The sequence below is a fragment of the Hordeum vulgare genome, chromosome 3H, assembly GCF_904849725.1.
Source record: "Hordeum vulgare subsp. vulgare chromosome 3H, MorexV3_pseudomolecules_assembly, whole genome shotgun sequence".
In the NCBI taxonomy this organism is placed as follows: Eukaryota; Viridiplantae; Streptophyta; class Magnoliopsida; order Poales; family Poaceae; genus Hordeum; species Hordeum vulgare.
Window position 1 is genome coordinate 62,574,922 of NC_058520.1, and position 9,772 is coordinate 62,584,693.

Here is a 9,772-nt window from a genome sequence, read left to right on the forward strand (position 1 = left end):
TTTTTGACACTGGGTCATCTCATTCCTTCATTTCCGAAAGTTATGCACAGTTGCATAACATGTCCTTTTGTGATATGCCAATCCCATTAGTTGTCCAAACCCCTGGTAGTAAATGGCAAACTTCTAGGATAAGCTATGACAATGAAATCTTAGTCGACAGGCTAGTTTTTCTAGCATCATTGATAGCCGTGAAATCCTCATATATCAATATCATCTTGGGTATGGACTGGATGTCAGCTCACTACGCCAAGATTGATACTCATACTAGAAATGTTCAGCTTACCCATCCCTCGGGTGAGATAGTTAATGTCTCAACCCGAGTTGCCAAATACCAACTCTATTCCCTCAATGCTAGTCCTCTTCCAGAACTTGAAGACATTCTGGTAGTCTGTGACTTCCCGGATGTTTTTCCAGAAGAACTGCCAGGAATTCCTCCTGACAGGGATGTAGAGTTTGTGATAGATCTTGTTCCAGGAACTGTTCCAATAGCCAGAAGACCCTATAAGATGGCACCCCTGGAGCTAGCCGAACTTAACAAACAACTAGATGAGGCCATGAATAAAGGTTTCATTCGTCCTAGCTCTTCCCCTTGGGCTTGTCCCGTCCTCTTCGTCAAGAAGAAGGAAGGAACAGACCGGATGGTTGTAGATTATCGACCAGTTAACCTGGTCACCATAAAGAATAATTATCCGCTCCCCAGGATCAACAATCTATATGATCAACTCGTTGGATCCTCAGTCCTCTCCAAAATGGATTTGAAGTTGGGTTACCATCAAATCAAGATCAAGAACAGGGACATTCCAAAAACGGCTTTTGTCAATTCGTTATGGCCAATACGAGTACACCATCATGTCCTTCGGTTTAACCAATGCCCCAGCCACCTTATCTTGCTTGATGAATTCAATCTTCATGGAGTATTTGGATAAATTCGTCGTGGTATACCTCGATGATATTCTCATCTACTCGAAGAACGAACATGAACATGTCGAGCATCTAAGGCTGGTATTGATGAAACTTCGAGAGCATCGTCTTTATGCCAAGTTTTCAAAATGTGAATTTTGGTTACCAGAAGTGACCTATCTAGGCCACGTAATCTCTGGTAAGGGTATTGCTGTCAATCCCGACAGAGTTCAAGCTGTCCTTGATTGGACTCAACCTGAATCGGTTAAGCAAGTTAGGAGTTTTCTTGGACTAGCGAGCTATTGTCGCCGATTTGTCAAGAACTTGTCCAAGGTTGCAAAGCCTCTAACTGAACTCCTCAAGAAATATAAAAAGTTCGAGTGGACACCACAGTGTCAGCATACCTTTCAGGTACTGAAAAGACGCCTGACTTCCGCACCTGTGCTGCTACCACCGGATTTTTCTAAGGACTTTGTTATCTATTGCGACGCCTCGCGACAAGGATTAGATTGCATTCTCATGCAGGATCATCATGTGATTGCATACGCATCTTGACAGTTGCGTCCACATGAGGATAATTATCCCACACATGATCTTGAGCTTTCAGTTGTAGTCCATGCACTAAGAACCTGGCGACATTACCTTCTTGGTAATCGTTGCGAAATGTTCACTGATCACCAAAGTCTGAAATATATCTTCACCCAGCCAGATTTGAATCTCAGGCAAAGACGGTGGGTTGAGTTGATCACAGATTACGACCTAGAGATAACTTAAACATCGGGAAAGGCCAATGTCATGGCTGATGCACTAAGTCGTAAGTCTTATTGTAACAATCTGATGTTACAATGAGGTCAACCACGTATCTATGAGGAAGTTCGGAAGTTAAACCTTCACATTGTTCCTCAAGGATTCCTTTCTACCCTGGTGGCGAAACCTACTCTTGGGGATCAAATCATAGCTGTGCAGAAATATGCTAAGGGTATATCCCGGATCAAGGAAAATATTGCTAGCAGAAACACTAGGGATTTCTCTATCAATGAGCAAGCTGTCGTGTTCTTTCAGAACCATTTAGTGGTTCCTAAGAGCAAACATCTGCGACAGTTGATCCTTAAGGACGCTCATGATTCTCCTCTCACCATTCATCCTGGTAGTACTAAGATGTATCAGGACCTACGCCAGAGGTTTTGGTGGACTAGGATGAAGAGAGAAATTGGTGAGTTCGTTGCTAACTGCGATGTTTGTCGTCGAGTTAAGGCGGAACATCAAAGGCCCGCTAGCACCCTTCAACCCTTAGCTATTCCTGAATGAAAATGGGATAAAGTTGGTATGGATTTCATCACTGGATTTCCCATGACCAAGAAAGGAAATAATGCTATCTTTGTGGTCATTGACCGTCTTTCCAAAGTAGCTCATTTTCCTCCAGTTCGTGAGAGTATAACAGCTAGCCAGCTAGCAAAGTTATATATTTCTCGAATAGTGTCTCTTCATGGTGTCCCTCTGGAGATTAACTCAAATCATGGAAGTATTTTTACTTCTCGCTTCTGGGAAAGTTTTCAGAATGCCATGGGGACTCATCTGTCTTTTAGCACAGCTTTCCATCCTCAATCAAGTGGTAAAGTAGAAAGAGTCAATCAAATCCTAGAGGATATGCTCTGAGCTTGTGTTATATCGTTCGGTATGAATTGGGAGAAGTGCCTTCCATTCGCTGAATTTGCTTATAACAATAGTTATCAATCAACCTTGGGCAAAGCCCCTTTTGAAGTTCTCTATGGACCTTTTAATTGGTCAGAAACCGGAGAGAGGCAACTCTTTGGTCCCGATATGATCTAGGAAGTAGAAGAGCAAGTTCGCATTATTCGTGAAAAGTTGAAAACAGCCCAATCTCGTCAAAAGAGCCAATATGATCGTCATCATAAGGTTGTGACCTTTGAAGTTGACGAGAAGGCTTACCTTCGGGTTACACCTTTAAAGGGTACCCATTGCTTCGGTATCAAAGGCAAATTGGCTCCTCATTACATTGGTCCTTTTCTCATATTTGCCAAACGAGGAGAAGTTGCCTACCAGTTGGAACTTCCTCCACATCTTTCCAAGGTTCATGATGTTTTCCACGTCTCGCAACTCAAGAGTTGCTTTTCATATCTTATCCGTGAAGTGGACCACTAAACGCTTGATCTCCAAGATAACCTTTCACACCGAGAATTCGTATTCTTGATCAAGCTGACCGTACCACTCGACGTCGAAACCTCAAGTTTCTTAAAGTTCAATGGTCAAATCATTCTGAAAAAGAGGCAACATGGAAAAGAGAGGACCGTCTTCGACTTGAGTATCCCGCGCTATTCCCGACGACTTCCAAATCTCGGGACGAGATTCTTTTGAGTGGGGGTGAGTTGTCACATCCCTAGCTACCTTTTGAAGTCTAGCAAGATTGGGCTCATGTTTAACATTGCAATTAAAAGTGAAACGGAAATCAAAGAGGAAAACACTAGCAACTCCATATTCAACCCAATTCAAAATTGTGATAAATTAATGAACTCAAAATGGCCTTCATAAAAGTTCATCATTTTTGACAAATATTGGAAACAACAATTCAGGGGTGTATTTCTTTTTAAAAATACTTTTGGCATTTTATTTAAAACACAAAATCTACTGGAATCAATTATATATATATGATTTCAAATATTTCAGAATTTCATAAAATGTTGAATTCTTTAATTGGGTTTGGAAATATTCCAAATAACACCCCAACATTATTTTCACTATTTCAGAAATAGTTGAATCCAAAAATAAAATCAAACAAATGTCAGAAACTTTAAAATAGAAATCAGAAAAGAAAGGAAATGGAAAAGACCTATCTAGCGCTTACCTTGGCGCAGCCCATCTCCCTCGGTGTCGTCTTCCTCACGCCAGTAGGCAGCAGGAGGTGGCCGCCGCTCTCTCCGGTGCGGCCACGCACCTGGGTGCGTGCCTAGCCTGCCCGTCGTGCTGGCTACAAAGGGATAACCTTCCGCGACCCATTCCAGCTCTCTCCATCTCCTCATTCGCCCCCTTGTGCCTCTCTCTCTCGGTCGCCATTAGAGCCGAGCCTGAGCTCGAGCTCACCGTCGTCCCTAGCCACCTCAAGCCTCCCTGAGCACGATGTTCACTCCGACTCGTCGAGCACATCGTCCCTGCCAAAGGAAGCAAGACCTCGAGCCCTGCATCACCCGGTCGCCATCGTCTTCCTCCTCGGATCGCCGAAGCTCGCCGTTGTCGTTCTCCCTCTCCAGGCCGTCCTCGGGCCCGCTCTCGGCGTCTCTGCAACCCCTGTGAGCTCAGGATAGTTTCCCCCTTCTTTTCCCCATCGATCCCGTGCCCTAGCGCCTGATTCCACTGGAGGCCGGTGAGATCCGCCGCGGGAGCTCATCGCCGGTGATGTTCTGATGATGGGTTGGTCCATCTGAGACCACCATCAGCTTCAGTGCATCGTGTAGATGTTGTAGGAGCCAAGCCCCGTCCCTTTTACCCTCTGGATCGATGACAACGATGTTGCCTGAGCTCCGGCAGCCGCCGAGCTCATCGCCGGCGTCATCTCCGGTCGTTTCACCCCCTGTGACTTGCAAAAATGGATGCACGGATGAGTGGTCATTCCTCTGGTGCCATCCGCCATTCGTTTGGTCGCCGTGTTGGAAATATGCCCTAGAGGCAATAATCAAATGGTTATTATCATATTTCCTTGTTCATGATAATCGTCTATTGTTCATGCTATCATTGTATTAACAGGAAACAGTAATACATGTGTGAATAAATAGATCACAATGTGTCCCTAGCAAGCCTCTATATGGCTAGCTCGTTAGTCAATAGATGATCATGGTTTCCTGATCATGGGCATTAGATGTCATTGATAACGGGATCACATCATTGGGAGAATGATGTGATGGACAAGACCCAATCCCAAGCATAGCACTAGATCGTATTGTTCGTATGCTAAAGCTTTTCTAATGTCAAGTATCTTTTCCTTCGGCCGTGGGATTGTGCAACTCCCGGATATCGTAGGAGTGCTTTGGGTGTATCAAACGTCACAACGTAATTGGGTGACTATAAAGGTGCACTACGGGTACCTCCGAAAGTGTCTGTTGGGTTGGTACGAATCGAGATCGGGATTTGTTACTCCGTGTGACGGAAAGGTATCTCTGGGCCCACTCGGTAGAACATCATCATGAACTCAATGTGACTATGGAGTTAGTCACCCGATGACGTGCTACGGAACGAGTAAAGAGACTTACCGGTAACGAGATTGAATAAGGTATCGGCATACCGACGATAGAATCTCGGGCAAGTTCTATACCGACAGACAAAAGGGAATCGTATACGGGATTGATTGAATCCTTGATATCGTGGTTCATCCGATGAGATCATCGTGGAGCAAGTGGGAGCCACCATGGGTATCCAGACCCCGCTGATGGTTATTGGCCAGAGAGGTGTCTCGGTCATGTCTGCCTGTCTCGCGAACCCGTAGGGTCTACACACTTAAGGTTCGGTGACGCTAGGGTTATAGGGAATTGTTATATGAGGTTACCGAAAGTTGTTCGGAGTCCCGGATGAGATCCCAGGCGTCACGAGGAGCTCCGGAATGGTTCGGAGGTAAACATTGATATATAGGACGGATGGTTTCGGACACCGGAAGTGTTTCGGGCATCACCGGTAATGTACCGGGACCACCGAGACCACCGGAGGTGGCCCCGGCGGTCCACCGAAGGGGGCAACGACCCCGGGAGGTGAGATGGGCCAAGTGGGGGTGGGAACCAGCCCCTAGGTGGGCTGGTGCGCCTCCCCACTCAGCCCAATGTGTAGGGAAGAGAAAAGATGGGGCAAACCCTAAGCCAGGTGGGCCTAAGGCCCACCAGGTGGTGCGCCACCCCCTCCTCCCCCCTCTGGCCGCCGCACCTCCCATCTGGGGGGCTGCCGCACAACCTAGGGTGGGAACCCTAGGGGTGGCACCCCCTCTCCCCTTCCCCTATATATAGTGGGCACTTTTGGCCATTGGAGATGAGACTTTCGCCTCTCCCTCGGCGCAGCCCTGCCCTTCTTTCTCCTCCTCTCTGCCGGTGCTTGGCGAAGCCCTGTCGGGAGACCTTGTCTCTCCATCGACACCACGCCGTCGTGCTGCTGGAGTTCTTCCCCAACCTCTCCCTCCTCCTTGCTGGATCAAGGTGCGGGAGACGACACCGGGTTGCACGTGTGTTGAAGGCGGAGGTGCCGTAGTTCGACACTAGATCGGAATCGCTGCGAGTACGACTCCATCAACCACATTCTAGCAACGCTTCCGCTTAGAGATCTTCAAAGGTATGAAGATGCTCTTACCCCTCTCTCGTTGCTGGTCTCTCCATAGGAAGATCTGAATATGCGTAGGAAAATTTTGAATTTATGCTACGTTACCCAACAGTGGCATCCGAGCCAGGTTTTCTATGCGTAGATTCTATGCACGAGTAGAACACAAAAGTTGTGGGCGATGATTAGTCAATTTGCTTGCCGCTACTGGTCTTATTCTTTTCCGGCGGTATTGTGGGATGAAGCGGCCCGGACCGACTTTACACGTACGCTTACGTGAGACTGGTTCCACCGACAGACATGCACACTGTGCATAAAGGTGGCTAGCGGGTGTCTGTTTCTCCTACTCTAGTCAGATTGGATTTGATGAAAAGGGTCCTTATGAAGGGTAAATAGCTTTGGCATATCATCGTTGTGGCTGTCACGTAGGTAAGAAGGCGTTCTTGCTAGAAACCCAAATCGGCCACGTAAAACTTGCAACAACAATTAGAGGACGTCTAACTTGTTTTTGCAGGGCTGACATGTGATGTGATATGGCCAAAGTTGTGATGTTGCATGTATGATGTATGAGATGATCATGTTATTGTAATAGGTTTCACGACTTGCATGTCGATGAGTATGAAAACCGGCAGGAGCCATAGGAGTTGTCTTAATTTATTGTATGAGATGCAACGCCATGTGCTTACTACTTTTACTTCATTGCTAACGGTTAGCTATAGTAGTAGTGATAGTAGTAGTTGGCGTGACGACTTCACGGAGACACGATGATGGAGATCATGATGATGGAGATCATGGTGTCACGCCGGTGACGATGATGATCATGCGATGCCTGAAGATGGAGATGAAAGAACAAAGATGATAATGGCCATATCATATCACTATATGATTGCATTGTGATGGTTATCATGTTTTACATCTTATTGCTTAGAACGACGGTAGCATAATAAGATGATCCCTCTTAAAATTTCGAGAACGTATTCCCCTAAGTGTGCACCGTTGCGAAGGTTCGTTGTCTCGAAGCACCACGTGATGAACTGGTGTGATAGATTCTAACGTTCGCATACAACGGGAGTAAGCCAGATTTACACACGCGAAACACCTAGGTTGACTCGACGAGCTTAACATGTACAGACATGACCTCGAATACAAGAGACCGAAAGGTCGAACATGAGTCGTATGGTTGAATACAATCAGCATGAAGTTGCTCACCATGGTGACTAGTCCGTCTCACGTGATGATCGGACACGGGTTAGTCAACATGGATCATGTAACACTTAGATGACTAGAGGGATGTCGATTTAAGTGGGAGTTCATACTTAATTTGATTAAACAAACTTAATTGTCATGAACTTCATCTAAAAGTTGTCTTTATAAATATTGTAGATGTCCAACGTCAACCTCAATTTCAACGCATTCCTAGAGAAAAACAAGCTGAAAGATGATGGTAGCAACTATGCGGACTGGGTTCGCAACTTGAAGCTCATCCTTGAAGCAGCTAAAAAGGCTTATGTTCTTGATGTGCCGCTAGGTGACCCTCCCGCTCCCGCAGCAGCCCAGGACATTCTGAACGTCTGGCAAACGCGGAGTGATGACGACTCTCTGGTTAGGTGTGGCATGTTATACAGTTTAGAAACGGGGCTCCAAAGGCGTTTTGAGCAACACGGGGCATATGAGATGTTCCAGGAGCTGAAGGTAGTTTTTCAAACTCATGCCCGTGTCAAGAAATATGAAGTCTTCGACAAGTTATTTAGCTGTAAGATGGAGGAGAACAGTTCCGTCAGTGAGCACATATGCAAAATATCTGGGTTACACGTTCGTCTGACTTCACTTGGAGTCGAACTTCCGGATGATGCTGTAATTGACAGAATCCTCCAGTCTCTCCCACCAAGCTACAAAGGCTTTGTGCTTAACTACAACATGCAAGGGATGGAGAAGACCATTCCCGAGTTGTACTCGATGCTCAAGTCTGCAGAAGTAGAAATCAAGAAAGAGCATCAAGTGTTGATGGTCAACAAGACCACTAGTTTCAAGAAAGGCAAGGGTAAGAAGAACTTCAAGAAAGACGGCAAAGCTGTTGTCGCGCCCGGTAAGACAAATGGCGGGAAGAAGAAAAAGAATGGACCCAAGCCTGAGACTGAGTGCTTCTATTGCAAGGGAAAGGGTCACTGGAAGCGGAACTGCCCCAAATACTTAGCGGACAAGAAGGCCGGCAACATTAAAGGTATATATGATCTACATGTTAATTATGTGTACATTACCAGCGCTCGTAGTAGCTCCTGGGTATTTGATACCGGTGTTGTTGCTCACATTTGCTACTCAAAGCAGGAACTGCGGAATAAGCGGAGACTGGCCAAGGACGAGGTGACGATGCGCGTCGGGAATGGTTCAAAGGTCGATGTGATCGTCGTCGGCACGCTACCTCTACATCTACCGTCGAGATTAGTTTTAAACCTTAATAATTGTTATTTAGTACCAGCTTTAAGCATGAACATTGTATCAGGATCTTGCTTAATGCGAGACGGCTACTCATTTAAGTCAGAGAATAATGGTTGTTCTATTTATATCAGTGATATGTTTTATGGTCATGCTCCGCTGGTGAATGTTTTATTCTTGATGAATCTCAATCGTGATGTTACTCATATTCATAGTGTGAGTACCAAAAGATGTAAAGTTGATAATGATAGTCCCACATACTTGTGGCACTGCCGCCTTGGTCATATCGGCGTTAAGCGCATGAAGAAGCTCCATACTGATGGACTATTAGAGTCTCTTGATTTTGAATCATTTGACACATGCGAACCGTGCCTCATGGGCAAGATGACTAAGACTCCATTCTCAGGTATAATGGAGAGAGCAACCGACTTATTGGAAATAATACATACTGATGTGTGTGGTCCAATGAACGTTGAAGCTCGCGGTGGCTATCGTTATGTTCTCACTCTCACCGATGATTTGAGTAGGTATGGGTATGTCTACTTGATGAAACACAAATCTGAGACATTTGAAAAGTTCAAGGAATTTCAGAGTGAGGTCGAGAATCAACGTGACAGAAAAATTAAGTGTCTACGATCTGATCGTGGAGGAGAATATTTGAGTCACGAGTTTGGCACACACCTAAGGAAGTGTGGAATCGTTTCACAACTGACGCCACCTGGCACACCGCAACACAACGGAGTGTCTGAACGTCGTAATCGCACTTTATTAAATATGGTACGATCTATGATGCCTCTTATTGACTTACCGCTATCATTTAGGGGATACACATTAGAAACTGCAGCATTCACTTTAAATAGGGCACCGTCTAAGTCCGTTGAGACGACACCATATGAACTATGGTTTGGCAAGAAACCTAAGTTGTCGTTTCTTAAAGTTTGGGGCTGCGATGCTTATGTGAAGAAACTTCAACCAGAAAAGTTCGAACCGAAAGCGGAGAAATGCGTATTCATAGGATACCCTAAGGAAACTATTGGGTATACCTTCTATCTTAGATCCGAAGGTAAAATCTTTGTTGCCAAGAACGGATCCTTTCTAGAGAAAGAGTTTCTCTCGAAAGAAGTAAGTGGGA